Genomic DNA, 21,178 nt, shown 5'->3' with positions numbered 1-21,178 from the left:
GTAAAAAGTTTCAAAATCATGCACAGGAGAAACACCATTCAAAGCCCAAGATAGGTCAATGGTATGTAACAGAATATGAAGACTTCACTGATGCTTTCAGATTCACATTGCAACTAACCTTTAAGGAACTACCACTTGTTGAGTTTTGGTGTAGTGTCAAAAAAGAATATCTGCAATGATATTAAAAAGTTAATTAAAATACTCTCCTTTTCCAGTTACATATCTTTGAGAGACTAAATTTTCTTCATATATTTTAACCAAATGGATTATCAAATAGGTTAAATGCAGAAGCAGATATGAGAATGCAGTTGTCTTCTAAGCCAGATGTTAAAGATACTTGCAAAAATGTAATAGAATCACCCTTCTTACTAACTTGTTTTGTTTTTGAGAAATGTGGTTATTTTTCATAAGACATGAAAAATGTTAACATGAATGAGTTTATTATTTTTAAATGAATGAATTTTAAAACTTCTAATAAACAGCTTGCATTTTGAAAATGTTAATAAAATTATTAAAAATAATAAACTCATTCATGTTAACATATTTTTAAACACCTTCTGGGTTGAAACATTAATATTATTAGTGCATGACTGAGTAAAACAATAAATAATAAATACATCTCACATTTTGGTAAATACTAAACATCAAAAGTAAAATTTTATTGAAATAGTATCTCTTCAGATGATGGATCTGGTTTTCTCCTTCAATTAGTTCATGTGTCTTATAAATAAATACCACATTTGCTAGTTGAGACAAGATTCAATAAAAACTAACCTTAAAGGAAGAGAAGTTATTGGACTATTAATAAGTGCAGTGCCTACAAAAGTTGCCTTGGTGATTAAATTTTAAGAGCAATCATAACATTTGGATCCACAACATCTTCCTATTGAGTTCATTTAAATTAAATAAATGAATTGGAAGAGTAAATAGGTTTCAGAGAAATGGTTGATGGCAAGCTGGAGACATTCCCAAGGAGGAGAAATGAATATAGCGCACTATGATACCCAATATTCTTTTGGAAAAGTAATGAACATGTTTCTTTTATGAGTTTGAATACATGGCCAAGGAAATATAACCATCAGTTACCTTTGACATATGTTATTTCTACCCAGGATGTAGTGTTGAACTGTCAAAGGTCAATGTGAAACTTTTTACCGCCTCGAAATCATACAAAATACACAACTGGAAAGCAGGCTCATGTCTTGATTAACAGAGGCTTAGTAGACATACATATTTCATATTGTCCCTTTGCCACCTCAAAGAATTCATACAGTGTAGCATAATAAGATTCAGAAAGGGCAAGAAGTGTCTTTCTTTTGTAAAGAGGGTAAAGGGCAATTGTGCAAGGAAGATGGGAAAGGAGGATAGGTGAGATGCCCTGACCATGACTCACTCTTAAGCAGATCAGTTTAGGAAAGTATATATGGAATATGTGGGTCTGGAAATTGATTACCATAAAACTAAAATAAATAGCTACATCATTCTTTTAAATGTATCCTATGGAATCTAAATATCACAGCAATTTGTTACTCATTATCATTCGTTTTACAAAATACATGGAAAAGCTCTTCTTTTATAGTTGAAATTTATCATTTCATTTCTCAATTGAATTCATATTTTATCCTTTACGCTTGAAAGCTTTTTACTAATCACTCTGCAATGAAAGTGCCGTCCACTGGAGAGTACCTGGACTCTGTGTTTGAAGATCTCTGTCTAAGAAATTCACCATAGGAATGTGAGCTACATCTGGTGAGACATCTAGTTCTCTTGATGCCTTCTTTAAGGCTGCCAAACATTGCAATGGGATTCGTTAATTTCGCTTTTAGTTTTGGTGGGTTTCCTACTTTAGAATGAAGGTCGACTAAGGACTACTTACACTTTCTGCAAATTCCCTTGACTCTGATTTCTATTTCAAATATTAAAGGCAAAGGTTTTTTTTCCGCTTCCTCCGTTTTCCATAACTTTAAGGAAAGGAGGGAGGTATTGACTCAAGTTATCTGTAGACTGATCTTAGCATGAATATAAGAGGTTCATGCTTTTGAACTTCTTTTGATCTTAATCCCAAATGCCTCCCTATTCAGAGCCTTGGTGCCTAAAGTTCTCCCCCAAAGGATGCTTTGCCTTAGACTGGCAGTCTTGTTGCTTTTCCTTCACCAGTGAAGTGATAGGGTCAAAAAACCCAGGATGGCTGGTTGTAAAAGAAGTATTGAAGGAAGATAGCAACTTAGAGAAGAAGAGGTAGCTGGAGTTCTTAAGAATGGAGAGGAGGCTCTTTTGAAGTTCTTTTTTTTTTTTTTTTTTTTTAAAGATTTTATTTATTTATTCATGATAGTCACAGAGAGAGAGAGAGAGAGAGAGGCAGACACAGGCAGAGGGAGAAGCAGGCTCCATGCACCGGGAGCCCGACGTGGGATTCGATCCCGGGCCTCCAGGATCGCGCCCTGGGCCAAAGGCAGGCGCCAAACCGCTGCGCCACCCAGGGATCCCGGCTCTTTTGAAGTTCTAAGACCAATTCCAACATCTGTGTCACCAGGTAGTTCTCAGACATCTAGCAAGGTATCCTAGAATTCAACTTAGTTCAGACACTGCCTACTAGAGATAGCATTAGATCCTGCAGGTTGAGGGTTCAGTCTTTGAAGACTGGCCCCCCACCCACAGACACCTCAGAGAGCAGTCAAAAGCCCAGGTTGCTAGCTGTACTTTTGATCAACTGGCTATAAATCAGAGGTTCCTATAATCTCCCTCTTTGTGTTCAATTACTAGAGTGGCTCATAGAACTCAGAAAAACATTTTACATACTGGAGCACTGGTTTATAATAAAAGGATATAACTTAGGAATGGCCAGATGGAAGGGACACACAGAGCCAGGTATGGGGAAAAGGGCAGGGCTGCCATGCCCTCTCTGAGTGTGCCAATGTCCCTAAATCTCCATGTGTTCAATAATCCAGAAGCTCTCTGATCCCCAGTCCTTTTGGATTTTTATTAAGAGGCATCATTACTTAGGCATGATTGATTAAACTAATGGCCATTGATGATTGATTCAAGCTTCAGCCCGTCTCCTATCCCTGGAGGTCAGGGGAATGGGACTGGGACATGGTTGATTCCCCTGGCAATAAGCCTTCATTCCTTAGGTGAAGTCCAAAAGTCACCTCATTAGCATAATGATAGATATCTTTATGGCTTTCATAAGGAAATTCCAAGGATATTAAGAGCTATGAGCCAGGAACTGTGGAGAAGACCAAATATATATGAAATATCTGAATGACGAAATATATATATTTTTATAAATCACAATGCCTCATAGACCAAACATAAAGTGACCTGACTTCATGATTTTGCCTCAGACTAACTATGAAAATATTATAAATTAGAAAGACTAGTGTTAGAGTCAAAGTTCCATCAAGGAGGATAGTGCAGAGAGGAAATTTTGGATGGGATTCCTAATATCTGAGTTAAACTCATTTGTCAACACACTTGAGCAGCCTTATATTTATATTAAGGGAGTTTTGAATGTCTTATGTCTTATAACAAGAGCTTTTTGAGAGGACTCTGTGGATTGTGTTTAGAGACAAAACCAATTTGACCATTTTAACTTAATTGTACCCGCCCCAATTTCCTGCGGGCGGGTACAAAGGACCCTTTAAGTGTCCCTGGAGTTGGGAGGGAGGAATGGGGGACATAAAGCCTGTCCTGTCTGAATTCCAGGCTGGAGAGGGTGGGTTCAAAGGACTCCTGGGCTCACCTCCTGTCAGCACCGGCCCAGCCCGGGCCTGGGGACCTGGGGGTTGGTGATTTGGGGGACGGTGTTACACCTGTCTCCACTGTTTGTTTTACTTCCCCAAAAATGGATCTTTTTTTTTCTAAGAGTCCCAGAGAATGGGGAATTGTTCCTGTAAATATATATTTTTAAAGGTGAAAAAAAAAAGTTGAAGAGTTTCCCATCTCAATTGACTTGCTACCTATTAAAAGATAGAAATGTTAGTACAGGATGTCAATGTTTAGTAATGATTTTCCTCTGAGGGCTGCATTTTCATGTGTTCCAGTCATTTTTATTGCATACATGAAAAAGCTATGCCACATGGCTTATATATATATATACAGGTGTTGGCTTTGAAGGCAAGCGCACATCCTCACCTGATAAGCCTATGTTGGAATTTATTTAATTCATAGTACAGAGACTGGTGACCAGAAAAGACTGTCAGATTCACACGTCTCTATGGAGATTCGTTTAAGTGAACTGGGTCACACATGAATTAATTTTTAGGGAACGTTTTGAAATATTAAGATCATAGGAGGGAAGTTAGAGATAATTTAGCTTTGTATGTATACCTTGTAGTTATAAAATTATATATTAGCCAACCTAAAAATTGAATGCGTTATAATTAATATAATTGAAGACATATAATTAAATATTAAAAGTTGGTCTGGTGCATCATGGAGTCCTGGGTTTGAATTTTGACTATGCCACTTGCTTTGGACTTTGAACAGATTAACTTAGTTTCCTTTTGACTCAGTTTCTGTATCTGTAGAGTGGGGGATATTAGAGATCCCTCAAAGAGATGTTATAAATGTTAAATGACATAATACAAATGAAGTGTCTGAGATACTAAGTGTTCAGTATACATTGCCTAAATTGTTTTTATTTATAAATTAAGAATTTGAAACAAATTGCTTATTTTTTTTTGCAGTAATTTGGAGTATATCCCCCAAGTAATGGTAGAGATAGATATATTCAAACATCTTATCTTTTCAGTTGATGCCAAGGGTAAAGAAATGCATATATATTATGTCTAAGTAAATGGGTCAGCATAAACTAGAGGCTCCGTTAAGCTCAATGAGCTGATATGTATTAACCTGATTATGATGATGTAGTTGCCGTGTGGGAACAAGGCCAGGATTCATGGAGACAAAATTAAGTCTTAAGGTACCAGGCTTTCAACTCACATAGAGTGAAAACCTCCCCGTTACGTTAATGCCTAACGTTTTTTTTTTTTTTTTTTCCAATTTAATACAGATCCATCTCTTTTTATTTTTTTTATATGAGCGGGGGAGAATATTATAATCATTCTTCATAGAACACTACATTGTAAAGACTTTTTATAAATGTCCACAGGCGTCCTTAGCTGAGAATGAATCTATTTGAATAAAACCAGTAATCTGAAGGTAATTAAAGTAGTTTTGTAAGGTGCAATAAACATCCATTGTTGGGTCTACAGAGCATTAGTTTATGCTATTGTGAAGAAGATGTCTTTTTAGGTCCTGAGCTGTTTTGAAAAATTTCAGAGGCCACAAGTCTGAAAAAAAAAACAAGGACAAGATAATGACTGGAGACACAATTAATCCTGGTGACTCTGTATGGTACAAACTGTTACAACAAGCAAAGAAAAAACTGGGCAAGGGTTATAGAAAGAGAAGTTAATGCATAGTCTTTTTTTTTTTTAAATAAAAGCTTATATGTAGAGGACTAAACGGGTGGAATGAACAATAGCTGAGAAATTAAAATAGCATAAGATAATAAATACATTGTGTTATAAAGAAAGGGAAAATGAATTTATGTTTGCAGAAAATATGAAATATAATTTGTGTCCATATGTATGTGACAACAAGATCAAATTTAGGTAAATACTCTTGTTTCTTTAGGCATGACCTCAGTTGGTGTCAAGATTTCAAAAGCCCATGTAATACGTCACACATTCCTGACTCAAAATCCTTGCCTACCATGTAAAGGGGTTTGCACGTTACAAAGAGCCTGGAAGAAACGGCCGGGGCACACTCTGAAGGTCAGCTTTTATCTAGCAGCAACTTTTTACTTTTAACTCTTTTTAGACTTCCTTCACAATGGCCTATGTTTATGAGGGTGAACAAGAAAAAAGCAAGACGTTTTCTGGGTCTGACTCCTACCCTAGTGGCCTCTAGATTGGATTTCCCGATTTTGGAAATTAAATATACCCTTTAAATATGAAATAGTTGGGCAGCCCGGGTGGCTCAGCGGTTTAGTGCTGCCTTCAGCCCAGGGCATGATCCTGGAGACCCGGGATCGAGATTGAGTCCCACGTTGGGCTCCCTGCATGGAGCCTGCTTCTCCCTCTGCCTGTGTCTCTGCCTCTGTCTCTCTCTCTCTCCGTCTCTCTCTCTTTCTATCTCTCATGGATAAATAAATAAAATATTAAAAAGAAAAATGAAATAGTTAACTTCACCACCCTGAAGCTGAATGCTCACGCAGGGAACTTTCAGCTTCTCTGATGCCCACCCCCTTCCTCCCAAAACAGATTCAGTCAGCGTTTTAGGAAAACCTCATTTTTTATCTGTGACTGTTTCATGTGGGATTTAAAATAAAACAACAGAGTATTCAGTTAGCCCCAGTGACCTCTTCTAGATTCCAGGGTGGGCATTCAGTGTGTGCAATTATTTGAACTCCTCCTAACTTCAGACAAGTAAGAAGTGTCTTCCTGCTTCTGCATCAAGTTGGGAGAAAGGCAGTTGGCTGGAGCCGAGCTCAGTTAAAACAACCCTTCTCTGAGTTGTGTAAAGTACATGTACTAACCCAAATCAAGTATTTTCCCTTCATTCTCACCAGTCATGTGCTAAGTTTTACACATGGAGACAATTGCGTCAATCCATAGATCTTGGGGCATATCTTTTCATATCTATCTGCAGCCACTCTTCCTTTTAGGCTGGACACAGAATGGCCCCTGAAGAATCAAGCATTGATCTTCAGGAAAACCAGGATGCCTCACCTGCATACCTATGGCTTGAACATACCATTCACATCATATACTGAAATCCGTTGTGCATGTAATAACCATATTTTTTCCAAATGAGTCTCTGGCTTCTCAGTCATATTTTTCATCAAAATAGCAGTGGTTCTGGGCTAAAATTCTAATGTTTGCATTCCCTTGGAAGAGGGCTGCCAAATTTAGCAAAAGGCAAACAACAAACAGGAAATGAAGTAGGATGCCCAGTTAAAGTTGAATATCAAGTAAATCTTGTTTTTTTTTTTTAATATAAGGGTATATGATACAATCATAAGGACATGCTTATACTAAAAAAAATATTCACTGTTTATCTGAAATTCATACTTAACCAAGCATCCTGTATTTTATTTGGCAACTCGATCTTGGAACCATGATAAATTACAGTTAGGAAAGATGGTCTCTGTTTCACAACTGAAGAAATTGAGGCATATGGGGCAAAACCCCCCTTTACTTCAATATCCCAGAGAGTTGCTGCATTTGGTCACTTCATGCTGTATGGCACCCTTCAGGCACAGTTGAGAGGAGGCAGGGGTGCCATGGGCATTTTCTCATGCTCTTATTCTTTTTGATTTTTCTGTTCTTGACTGCCATACCTGCCACAAAAAATACATATTAGGATAACTGCCAGCCGAGAAAGCTCTATTATATTATTTTGCCATTGTGGGTAAATTATTGACTTACTGTCTTATTTACTTTTTTTCTCATGAAATGAAAGCATATTGGTGGAATTTCAGGCATCAGTTTGTGGTAAATGAGAGAAAAAAGTTGAGGTTGTGATGTGGGTTCTTAAAATTTTATTACATTGGGCCAAATTTCAGTATCCTACGTATCAATGCTGTAAACCTGCAGCTGATGTCTGTTTAAAAAGTCACTTGGCAAACCTAATAATCTAACAATGTGTAGATGAATGGCAGGTTTATACCTCTGCCCCGAGTAACTCTGGGATAGGGGATTCAGAATATATACTTTACCTCCAATATTGTTTTATAAAATTTCTTGAATACAACAAATTTGAAAGAATTATACACTTGAGTAGCAATATACCTTCCACCTAGAGTCTACGAGGAACATTTACTATATTTACTGTATTGTGTCTGTCTTTCCATCCCTTTCTCCGTCTATCGACTCATCTTTGATGCATTTCAAAGTAAGTTAACATTCGTGTACTTCATGCCTAAACATGTCAGCAGGTATATCATCAACTAGAATGCATGTATTTATTATTTTTAGGGTAAAAATTACATATAGTGAAAGGCACAAATCTTAAGTGTACCATTTGTTACATTTTGATAAATATACACACCTATGCAACCTCTAGGTGACACAGATTATGCCTGTGTAAGACACTATCATCACAGTAGAACATCTCTTTAGGGCTCATTCCAGGATAAGTGATTACTGTTCTGACTTTTTTCATAATAGATTAGTTTTGCCTGTTTAGAAGTTCATGGAAAGAAAACCACCCAATATATATTCTTGTGTGATACTTCTTTTGCTCAGCATGGTTTTGAGATTTATCTGTGTTGTTGGCTGTATCAGCTGTTTGTTTCTTTTTATTGATGAGTGGCATTTCATTCTATGAATATACCACAGATTGGTTAGCCATCCCTCTGTTGAGGAATACCTGCGATGTTTCCAATTTCTGGTTATTATAAATCCTCTAGTATATGTCTTATGGACATGTTTCCTCCCGCTCCCCCTTCCAATTCTTCCCACCCCCCACCTCTGGAATAAACAGGGATGGCGGCAATCCAGTTTGGGAAGCATTTTGCTAGCCTGTGCCATTTTGAAAAATATTGGTCATCATATTGATTACTGACTGGCTTTCATAGGTAAACGTTTCTAGTTTGCAAATCTAGATTGTCTTTAATTTTTCTCTTAGCTTCTTACTTTGCTCTTAGATCTCAAAGGATTTAGATCTTCTCTAAATTGTTGAGACCAGTCAAGGGCATTAATGAACCCTGAAACTTGCTTAGAATGTCTTCATTCTGTTCTGGATGTGGAACACTTCTGGTAGGGTCTTTCTCAGAATCATGTTATAGCATGAGGATGAACGTATCATTGACTTACTTTCATATTCACTGAGCATGTGTTGAGTGGAAGCCATATGCTGTTCCCTGGGAATATAAAGATCATAAAGCTTGGTCCCTGATTCAAAGAGCTCAAGATCTATAGAGAGATAGACTAAAAAATGGCCAATTCAGTACAAAGTGGTAAATATTTTGATAGGGATATTCACAGGGTGCTGTGGGAAGACCTTGAAAATGAACTTGACCCAGGGTAGGGCGCATCAAGAAAGAGTTTCCAGAGGATATGAAGACCAAGTTATGTTATGGTGGACCCAGGAGCAGTTAAATAGCAGATAGTAAAGGGAATGTGTTTCAGGCACTGGGACTATGATGAAGTAAGTGTTAGGGGCAGGAGACAGTGAGTTGCTTTGAAAGTTCAATGCCAATAGGTGAGGGTAAAGAAAAGAAGGAGGCAAAACTTTTAGATGGGCTTTTAGATTAAGTTAAGGGTGACTGGGACACCTGGGTGCCTCAGTGGTTGAGTGTCTGCCTTTGGCCCAGGTCATGATCCTATGGTCCTGGGATCGAGTCTCACATCGGGCCCCCTGCAGGGAGCCTGCTTCTCCCTCTGCCTGTGTCTCTGCCTTTCTATGTCTCTCATGAATAAATAAATAAAATCTTAAAAAAGGATTAAAAAATGTTAAGGATGACTTTATATTCTGAAAAGTTTGTGCACCCATCTGTCTCTATGTAAGGGGTAGGTCATAGACCACCAGTTATTTCTGTACCCATTTTGATGTACTGAAAAAGAGCCTCAATTCAGTGGCTCCAGTATGTGTTCACTCTTCAAAATAATGTTCATGAGTGTAAGATGTCTTGCTGGTAAGGCTGCATGAGATTTTCTTTCTTTCTTTCTTTTCTTTCTTTCTTTTCTTTCTTTTCTTCTTTCAACTCAGTATCAGGCTGTACTTGAAGGGAAATTTCAGAATCTTTGCTACAACTGGGTAACTGCTGACCCCAGCATCCTTAAATTAACCTCTCAGGAAATGCAAGATTTATAAGTTGTGGGCTTTTTTTTTTCTTTTGAAAAAAGGTCTTAATAATTCAAAGAACTTTTTAATGATTTTAAAAGTGCATGTTAAATACTTGATGGATTGGATCAATTCAGTCTTTGTAGTGCTGTGTGTTGACATCCTCCTCTCTACATATGGAAATTCGACAGATGTACAGAAATGCTACACAGGATGGGATGTTTCTTTATGACATTTCCTTGTGCATTTCGTTGGAGAAAAGAAATGTGTATATGTGCTTTATAGTTAGTCATTAACTATAAAAACAAGCTTATTCACAAACCTGCTTTGATCTGAATTTCCTGTGATTTATCTTTGGTGTCTTAGCATGTACTGAACTCCTGATTGTTATTAACTCCCCAAATATTTACATCACTCCAGATAATCAATGCTTATCACAGTCAATACAGATGTTACAAGATCCTGGAAGAAAGATAGTGTCAGCATAACATTTTAATTATGATAGCATGTGTTTTTCAACTGTATCTTTTGTTTACCGCATCAGCTAACACAGCTACTGCGTCTACCTAATACACAGAAAGTATTAAAATGGTAGAACTTGTAAATTATAGCTTTTGCACCAAGTGCTTACCCTTGAAGCAATGGTGTGCAAATGCTTGAAGGTATTAACGCTTGTTTAATTAATTTAAATCATGCTGCTAAGACCATATTTTCGCTTTCTGTTCCCCTGAGCTTGCACTCTCTGCATGGTTGCTCAACTGTTAGGTAAAACAAATTTGCTTGTGGATTTAAATGATACAAAATATCTGACTTGAACTAGCGTTTCACTTCTGTTAGTGAAATCACAAGATGGACTACTGTGAGGAAAAAATAATTTCACTTTATTTTATCTGTTTGGCAAAATTCTGCTTGAATTGTACATTTCGTTTTCAGGCATCGTGCTTCAGTTTTTACTCTTGAGAGCGACGTGCTGCCAAGTTCTGTGAGACCCGTGATATATATTTCTCTGACCCCCCACCCCCCACCCCAGTGCTTCACAGCCACCACTCCTGCAGAGGGCAAACCTGCATTTTGGAGAATGGATGAGCAGAATCAGGTGGCTGGTGCAACACTGTCCAGGGGTTCCACTGTCACCACCGTCCTTGTAAATGGTGCAGGTCTGCCAAGTTAGGGCCACCTTCGCTCTTCCTGGAAGAGCTGCGGTTTTATATCAAGCATCTGTGCCAAAGCTAATGGCATGAAAGCTGTGCTGTGTGGACGGTTCCCAGTGGACGAGTGGGCCTCATGCAGCTCCATCAGAACATCTTCACCTGAAAGCTAGATGCAGGGGGCAGTGAGAACTTGCTGATGGTTGAAAGTTAAAGGTCTGGCTTCTTTTACTTGTATTTTACGATGAATACTTGCTCTGATAAAATGAAATGCCTGTGCCCTTTCCCAGGTATGAGGCTGGGCAAACTGCATCTTCTGTAAATAAGAGATATCACAGGGACTCAGTTTTTAAAATGAAACACCAGGGGAAATATATGGTAATATCAAAGCTCAAGTTTTAATGGGAAGCCTGTGATGATAGCAAAGAATCTCCCCCGTCCTCAGCCCCTTTTTTGTATCCACTGAAATAAGGGCTTAAAGAAAGATGCTGTCTCTGGAAAGGAAGGGCCTCTGTACCGGGGAAGACTGTGAGATATATTCTGCTTTCTAGGCCTCCTGTCCTCTCCAAGGACCTAACTTGGTCACACTCTCTCAACTAAATGTGTTTGTGGATAATTTTCTTTTTTCAGGTCAAGATGCTGAATATGTGGATCTTTTTTTTTTTTTTTTAAAGATTTTATTTATTTATTCATGAGAGACACAGAAGAGAGAGAGAGAGAGGCAGAGACACAGGCAGAGGGAGAAGCAGGCTCCATGCAGGGAGCCTGACGTGGGACTCAATCCCGGGACCCTGCTCTGAGCCAAAAGCAGACGCTCAACCACTGAGCCACCCAGGCATTCCATGTTGGATCTTTTTGCAAGGGGATAAAGATAGTGATATTGGGGGCCCTTGGGGACTAGTGCAAGAAGATCAGGAGTTAGTGAAGGGTATCACAATAGGCCTCTACTGTAAAGGCAATGCAGAGAACATAAAATCCACACTAGCTTCTTCCTTATGGAAAAGTCCTATCACAGTAGTGCAAGAAATCCTGTGCTGAGAGGCCATGAAGACAGGTGTTGGCACCTTACATTCTTGAAGGAACTTGAGAATTTTATCAAACTCGTGCCTTTGACAAAGTACAACTAAATAGATGCCATTCTGGAAAAAATGAGTATAACATTTACTTAAATTTAAAATAAAAATAAGCAAACAAAGTAGAAGCCTCTAGGGAGACAGTAACATGCTCCACAGACTCTCCATTCTATCCCATAACATACCATCATCACTAGGTTCCTTTGATTATTATTATGATTGGGGTTTTTTGTTGTTGTTGTTCCTTTGATTATTTTACCCAAGCCAGAATATTGCACTTTGTTTCTGAGAGTTTTGCCTTTGGTTCAGCCATTCATTAGTCACTATTTTTTGAGCTTCCACAGCTCAAATTTATGAACAAATAAAGAGATAATGATAAAGTGAGGGAAATGGAATAACAGAGGTGTACATTAGACATTACTGAGATAGAGGTTGGGCCTCAAGTCCCACTGGGAGCAGGAGAAGTTGGTCAAGAAAAGCTTCCTAGAGGTTGGTTGGCTTTGTTGGAGTATGAAGAGATAGATTGATGAGGGAGAGAGATAAGACTGCTTTGTGGACGGGACATCTTGCAGTGTAAAGGCTTTCCCAATGACATCAATTTATTGTAATTTTTCTAGATTTCTATTTATTTATTTATTTATTTATTTATTTATTTATTTATTTATTTTAAAAGATTTTATTTATTCATGACAGACACAGAAAGAGAGAGAGAGAGAGAGGCAGAGACACAGGCAGAGGGAGAAATAGGCTTATGCAGGGAACCTGACATGGGACTCGATCCTGGGTCTCCAGGATCACACCCTGAGCAGAAAGCAGTGTTAAACTGCTGAGCCACCGGGGCTACCCAATTTTTCTAGATTTAAAACTAAAATGTACTTACATTTTAAAGAATTCTACACATAATAGAATGGAAGACAAGAGTTGCAATCACTTGATGGGATTGAATTTCAAATATGTTAAGTAGCAAAGATTTTTTTTTGGATCACTCTTCACTAAGTAGAACTACATTACCATATGCCTTAAAGTCTCATGCATTGGCTCTATATAGAAGAGTGATTCATCAATCACCAATCGTCAATGTGTGAATCAATTTTTTAAGTGAATCAAGTAATTTACATATGCCCTGTTTTTCTTTCATGATTATTTTGGAATAATCCTAATAGTTATCAGGATTTACTAAATTTTTATTATTTTGGACTATATGAACTTGTAATTAATATTATTACTTGGGGTAATTATAACATAATTTAATAATACTATCACGGGGTAATTCTTAAAATGAATAACACTGATAATAACAAATTAACTGAAAATAGTTTACATATTAATTTAAAACCATTACTATTGTATTTATTAAAATTAGATCTTTCAGGGCATGGATTCCAAAGATACAAACCATGTTCTTCCAAATGATGAATTTGCATTTCTTTGGAATATTTCATACTGTAAACTTTTCTCCAAGTCAAACTTATTTTTCAATTTACAATATTTATTTCTCTTTTGAAGTATTTAAGTTTTCTGTATTACATATGGAATAGATGTTGTCTATATGCTGTAAACCTCCAGGTTTAGAGAAATCAAATACGGGGTTGTGGGGACAGTCGCTTTGGCCTTAAGTGGTGCAACTCCAGGGGGCACCATATACTAAATATAACTTGAAAGGCAACCAATTTTTGGAATTGTGCAAAGTGGCTGCCCTGGGTGCTGGGATGTGGGGCATGGGAAAGGATGTTTTCTAAAAACTAAACAGCCTCGCAGAACCAACTGGGTATTTAATCGGTAAGTTTTCCCAGATTCTTTCTGAAGAAACCCTAGATGAAAGGGATGTTTAAAAGTGTATTTATTTATTTATTTATTTATTTATTTATTTATTTATTTATTTTTTAAAGTGTTTTTAAACCCAAAGTTTCTCTAGTTTAAGTTTGAGAAATCCTGGGGTAAACAAGTTTTTCACTGTAGGATCTCCCATAGTTTTAAAAATGCTAGTGTGCTCTGTGAACCTATAAGTGAAGATTATAATAGGTATTATTTCCTAAGCTTATTTGATCATGGAAATGTTTATTGGCTGATTTTGTAGTACTAATGTTTAAGGTCTTATCTATCTGGTGTTTGGTCATCATAGACCATCAGAATGATACTCCATTTCCATGGCTCCGAAAGAATAGGCAAGGAATATAGAATGGGAGACAATTCTGAGTAAGAACAAGGGAAGAATGCTCAAGTTCTCTAAATTGTAAAAGGAAAATGGGCATTTGACTATTTTGTTCTCAACTCTTTTAAATCCTGCCTTCCTTAATGATGCTATATTGTCTATAAAGATACATATACATGTGATATGATATATATTATATTGATATATTCACACCTATTAAAGGATAATAATAAATCTGAATAAATGTAAAATCCAGTGTACCGTTAATTAAAATAAAAATTTTACATTAAGATACACACACAAAGGAATATACGTGAATTGTAGATAATTTGGGTTAATATACTTTTGTTTGTAGTATTCAGATCAAAGACCTCTTTTGTCCCCTTCCCTCCTGTTTGGTCACAGTAAGTATCCTCAATTGTTTAAGAAACAAAATGACTTGAAAATGATTTAGGAAACATGGGTCTTCAGTTCCCAAGCTTTGGTTTGTTAAATGAAATGTCCAAGCAGCCAGTTGTTTTTGTCACATGGCCAGTCTCGAATCAGAGTGCAGTGGCTCTACATGTGGAGAACAGTCCCAGGCTGCTCAGTCAGTCAACCATGGTGGCTTCGACTTCAGACTTTCTATTTCACATCAGATTATAACTTTTTTTTTTTGAGTGGCTAAGAGTGAAGTTTTGTTTTGAACAATCAATAGATACCTCAGTTCTCCAATTCCGTGATCTGCTCACTCGTGTAAAGAAATCATTATTTTATGATTGCATACTTTCATTTTTGTTCACTCAGTGATTATGGTTAGTTAAGGATAAAACCATTTATCACTTGAAATGCCACATGTATTTAACAATTTTCTGAATTGTTTTCCTTTGACATTGTGAAAGGGAACCCACATTTTTAGAAATCACACTCCAAACTATTATAAAAATGAAGTGTTAGAAATCAATTCAAATGTTAAATACAAAGGACATCCTTGGCTCATTAAGTAAAAATATCTCATTTAATGAGCAGGAAAGCACTGGAGCACACTGAACCCTGACACAAAGCAAATTATTTAAGTGATAAATTATACTTTATGGGGAGTGTAAAAGTTAATAATACTCAGGGGCACGGTAATAAATGCAGAGGTGTAACTGACTTCATCGACTGCTTTACTTACAAACATGCCATATGTACTTAGTTACTTGGGATGATCATAAAAAGAAAGGATAGGCACTACACAAAGATTCCTAAAGTGATCTTAGTATGATTGTTTTTTAGTTGCATCCCCGATGTTGTATTATTTCAAGAGGTCCTTTCTCCTTTTGTTCCTGTCATTTGCAACATTCTGCTTCCTTTACATTTTTGTTTTCACTTTTGGTCAAGTATTTGACCTTGTAGCAGTTAAAGCTGCAGCCTGCTCCTTATCTCTTGGCAGGCCTCATAAAATCAGCCATGCATTCATCCTCCTGGTGGCCCACAAATGACCTCAGACCACACTTCAAGAGGACCAACATGTCGTATGAAGAAATGGGTGGGTTAGGTTTTGTATTGGCACCACCCTGGCTCTTTCCTAAGCAAACATTTCTCGGTAGTGTTGACTAGATCTATAAACAAATGTGGACAATAACCTCCGTCCATGCTTTGCTCAGATGCGCAGAGTTGTGTTTGCCAGAGCTATCTCCACACCAGAGGAGAGGAGGGAAGAGTGGCTGCACTTGTCCGGATGATTAGGGCAGATTGAGGGTGAAGTGCAAGGAAAGGAGCTGCTTTTTTTTTTTTTTTTTTTAAATTTAAATGATACCTGTGTTTTTTTCTCTTTTGAAATGAAATTTGTTCCACAATTCTTTTTCTTGACTCCTGCCTGGTTTTGGGTATGAGCAAATTCAAATGCCATATAATTTTGCTTTTGTAGAGGTAGATTCTAGGTGATGTAGCTTACTGATGCTGTATGAGGGCTTTTTTTTCCTCCTGGATGTGGAAAAATAATATAGTTTAGAATCCTTATTCAAAGTTGATTTTAGGGGCAGCCCGGGTGGCTCAGTGGTTTAGCGCTGCCTTGAGCCCAGGACCTGATCCTGGAGATCTGGGATTGAGGCCCATGTCAGTCTCCCTGCATGGAGCCTGCTTCTCCCTCTGCCTGTGTCTCTGCCTCTCTCTCCCTCTCTCTCTCTCTCTCTCTCTGTGTCTCATGAATAAATAAATAAATAAAATCTTAAAAAAAACCAAAAAGCTGATTTTAGTTTGTGAGACCACTTTGAGGTCAGTTGCAGGATAGAGAATTCCCTTAATGCCAGGGCACATATGACTTAACAGTGATGTTTCACACTTCTGAACCTTTGCATATTCTTTTTCTTCCCACTGAAACAATTGGATTTATTAAGACATATATGAGCTTTGGAGACCAGGCCATTGAAGACCTAGTGCCAATCTCATGTGCCTTTGCATGTTCTATATTCTCTGCCTGGTTGCTTTTTCCTCTTGTCCATTCGGCAAGGCCAACTGGGTTTCAAACCCGGCTCAGAAATGGATTCCTCCAACTACTCTCTTCCTTTCTCTCTTCAGGTTGAGTTAATTAATTTTTTTTCTAGGTTACTTTTTTAAAAAAGATTTTATTTCTTTATTTGAGAGAGAGAGAGAGAGTGCACGAGCGGGGGGGGGGGCGGTGGGTGGTGGAGAGCAGGGACAGAAGGAGAGGGAGAAGCAGGCTACTCCCCTGAGCAGGGAGCCCAGGACCCCGGGATCATGACCTGAGCCGAAGGCAGGTGCTTAACTGACTGAGCCGCCCAGGCGCCCGCGTTCTATGCTACTTTTAAAAAACATGTTTATGTTACTGTATTTTCTTCTTGTATAATAACTATTCATATTTTCTATTATGCTTTAAGATTCACAAATATAGAAACCCTGCCTTGGTCGCCATTGCATATCTAACACGTAGACAGATAGTGGCCCATAATGATGGAAGCAAGGATGAAAGGAGGAAGAGAAGGAAGGAAAGAAAACCTTTGTTATTACATATGGCATCCTTATTCATAGCTGTTCTTTTAGAAAAAGATTTCCCTTCCTTAGGAGTGGTAGAGCTTTGAGCCAGGGTACAAGGCTTGGCTAGTGGAGAACTGTTTGGATTTTAGTCCGTGCTCTTTGCCTCTTAAGACCGAGGAAAATAGGAATAAAGAGAGGGGCTGGTTCAGTCAGTAGAGTGTGCAACTCTTGATCTTAAAGTTGTGAGATTGAGCCCTATGTTGGGTGTAGAGATTACTTAATAAAATCTTAGAGAGAGAGAGAGAGAGAGAGAGAAAGAGAAAAGGAGAGACAGAGGAGAGAATGAGAGATAGGGAGATGTGTCTCTCTTCACTCTTATACTGTGGGCTCCCTAAGGGACAAAGACTATGTGTCTTCACATTTGAGTTTGAGAGCCTTGCACATAGTAACACTTTATACATATTTATAGGATTGAATTGGATTATTGATATTTGAGATTGTGTGTGAGGATGCTTTATATGTAGCATGGAACTGAAAGAGGAAGGATGATGAAGAAAATGGAGAAAGGTTAGCATGGCAGTTGGAGGAGAGTTTGGGCAACTATGATAACTGTTGGTCACGTCTGGAAGGCTGGGTTGAGTGGCTGAGCCCTACTTATGATAAATGCCAACAATTGCTGTCTTTTTGCAGAATAAGATCATTAATTTTTTTTCAGATTGTTTCTAGAGGTTGAAATTATTATTTATATTTTTAAGATCAAAGAAGACCATCTGTAAACAAATTGGAGAACTAATAGATAAGATATTAATTGGTTATCCTATGATGATGACTCTCATTGATGACTGTGTTCACACTTTGGGTAGTTACTACCTGAAATTGGATTTATTATTTAAGTATTTTCAAAATGTCTTTCTTGGTCTGCATTATAATCATCTTAAGTATTTTCAAAGTGTCTTTCTTGGTTGGTCTGCATTATAATCATCTTTAAAAGTAAATATACATAGAGTTCTTCTTGAATCATTTGATCCTTTGAAAGTAATGATTAGTCTATCACCTGGGTGCCCATCCCATTTCTGCTACTTAATGGGGGTGACTTTGGGCAATTTAACTCCCTCAAGAATTGCTTTATTCAACCCTAAAATATGTATGACCTCTACCTCAGAGGTTATGTGGTCTAGATAAGATAATGTTTGTAGTGTGCTTAGCATAGAGCTTGATGTTACTAATATTATTATTATCACAGCTTACATGACAAAATATTTTGTAAATACTTTTTTTTCATATGTATCCTTTTGGTTTTGCCTATACTATCTATTTTCCTTGGAAAACTACCTCTCTCTTACTCTCAGTTCATGGGGTTTCTGTGGAGGTAATGGTATGTATCCCTTGGCTACAGTGGTAGACACTTTCCAAAGCCAGTTCAGTTGGAGCTAATGAGTATCAGCGTGGAACTGGTATATGTGTTTCTTTAGCTAAATTGCTAACTCAAGCTGCTGGTGAGCATTTTTTCACTTCACATGGAGGACCTGGCTGGAATATTTGCCATTGCAAAAGATGGCAGAGCCACGTGTTTGCAGAGAGAGAGAGAATGAGGTAGGTAGGTAGGTAGGTAGACTGGTAGGTAGGTAGGTAGATAGACAGACAGATTCTGGTTGATATTGTTTGAGCAGCTGGATCCAGACCTAACTATAGCTAGAGCTAGAAGCTAGAATTATCTCTGAACTTTTTAATATGTGAACTTTGATTATGCAAGTTTGAGTTAGTTTTTTTTTTTTTTTTTTTTTTTTGATTTGCAGATGAAAGAGTCCCAAGTAATTGTAATATGATTATGGTCAGTCACAGTGGAGTATTCATGGAAATGGACTCCTTCCCCCTCTATGCTTGTGATTGTGGGATTCTTGACCTCTTCCTACTTAATCTCAATGTACCCATTTTTATTATCCCCCTTCTAGTTAGGTTAGAGTTAGAATCTGTAATGAAAATGAAATTTAGTATTATCGGTGATGATTCATCTAAAATAAAGCATTAGCAATTAGAGGGTTGTTATTTAAAAAAAAATATATATATGTATTTTAAATAACATACTTATGTGCTTACCAGACTTGTTCAGGGAATCTTCTCCAGGGAAAGGACTGTGTCTCACTTATTTTGGTACACCCTGCCTTGGGAGCAGTCCTACCAGTTCACAGGTGGTCACTGAACATTCGTGAACTTCAATACACTTTGACTACATCAGATGTGGAAGATAGGCCCCTCCCCTTTCCTCTCCCCTCCTCCTCTGTCCCTTCCTCTCTATTTCCTCCCTCCTTTATAAGAAAAATTTAAAAAATACTAAAAAGCACAAAGAATTGTAGAAGAAGCATCCATGTTTTAACCTCACATTAACAGCAATTAATATTTTGCCATTTATTTTTTCAGGTCTTAAATATTCCATTTGACCTTTTCCAACCTTTTCTCTTATCACCTCTTCTGGATAACCATTATTGGTTTTGTGTGTGCCTTTCCAGTTATTTTCTGTAACATTATACACCTGTGTGCTTCCATTAATGACATACAGTATATCACTGTTTTATGTGTGCTTAGTAAATTTAATTAATGATATAGTGCTGTGTACATACTGTCCAGTACATCCTTTTCAATTAACATGCTTTTGTGATATGTCCACTTTGATTCCTTTTAAGTACAGTCTAATAGTTCATTGAATTAGTTTATTACATTTAACTTATCTTTTGAGGAACATGTAATGTCTTTTTATGGTAGGGATATATTATAAAACCTGCTTTTACAAGCAAAATCTTATGTTTGAAATTCATAATAATTTCAATGTAAATTTTTGAATTGAAGCATTTAAGAAGCAATTAGAAAAACTAAAATAAACAGAAATTCCATATGATCAATTTCACCAAAGACAGATTTTCTTACTCTGTTTTCATATATTAACTGTCTGTACTGATACAGGTATATATTTATATTTTCTTTTTAAAAATATATTTATCTCTGAAAAGAATTTCATCATCATTTGCTCTGGCCCCACTGGCTTCTTTGTTGTTCTTTGAACACTCCAGGCACTCCTACCCCAGAACCTTTGCATCTGCTCTCTCCTTTGCTGGCAACACTTCCCCAGACTTCACATGGCTTTGTCCTCATCTCCTTAAGGTTTCTGTTCAAATGTCATCATCTCAGTGAGGTTTACTCTGTCCCATTTAAAATCACATACTTGGAGCACCTGGATGGTTCCATTGGTTGGGCATCCCACTTTTGATTTCAGCACAGGTCATGATCTCAGGGTTGTGAGATCTCTCCCGCTTAAGATTCTCTCTCTCCCTCAGCCCTTCTCCCAGCTCAAAAAAACCACCCCCGCGCTCTTTACCTTCTTGTTGGCATTCTCAACTCCTGTTTTTTGCTGAATTTTTCTCTATAACATTTAATCCTTTTCTCCCATACTATATATTCTAATTTTGTTTATTGTTTATCTTCTTAAAGAGGCAGAGCTCCATGAAAGTAGGGAGTCTGGGACTCAGAAGAGAAATCTGGGCTGGAAATACACATTTAGAAGTTATTGTAGTATCTCTAGTAAATGAAAAGAGCCCTTTGAATTAGATGAACTCTGACAGTTAATGGAGGAGGAGAAAACAAAGGAGTATAGAGAATATAAACCGAAGGGTTAAGAGGAAAGCTATGAGGATGTGATGTCAAGATCCAAAAGAAATCTGTTCAGAGGAGAAGGGAACAGTTAGCCATCAGCTGCTGTTGAGAATGCAACTTTCTCCATTTGGCACAAAGCGGTTGTAAATCAGGAATCTGTTGTGCATGACAGCATAGAGGCCATTCATTAGCCGTCTACAGATGATCCCTAACTTACGATGGTTCGGCAATTTCTCAACTTTACAATGGTGCAAAAGGGATATGCACTCAGTAGAAACCGTACTTTGAATTTTGCTCTATTCTTGGGCTAGCAATACATGGTAAGACCCTCTTTCGCGATGCTGGACACTGGCAGCAAGTCACAGCCCCCAGGTAGCCACGCAATCACGAGAGTAAACAGTTGACAC

The 21,178-nt window shown here is 37.6% G+C and overlaps 1 long non-coding RNA gene across 9 annotated transcripts in view; it reads left to right on the top strand.

Moving 5' to 3' along the window:
• Positions 1–21,178, top strand: part of LOC140635963 (uncharacterized) — a 176,078-nt gene that overhangs the window by 118,496 nt on the left and 36,404 nt on the right. For all 9 annotated transcript variants that reach the window (XR_012033331.1, XR_012033338.1, XR_012033336.1 and 6 more), the window contains 2 exons: positions 1,639–1,749; positions 5,641–5,780. This is a non-coding gene — a long non-coding RNA (uncharacterized lncRNA). The remainder of the gene's footprint in view (positions 1–1,638; positions 1,750–5,640; positions 5,781–21,178) is intronic.

The sequence above is a fragment of the Canis lupus genome, chromosome 6, assembly GCF_048164855.1.
Source record: "Canis lupus baileyi chromosome 6, mCanLup2.hap1, whole genome shotgun sequence".
Lineage (NCBI taxonomy): Eukaryota > Metazoa > Chordata > Mammalia > Carnivora > Canidae > Canis > Canis lupus.
Note: the sequence above shows the minus strand (reverse complement) of the source record. Positions and strands in the feature narration are given on the sequence as shown.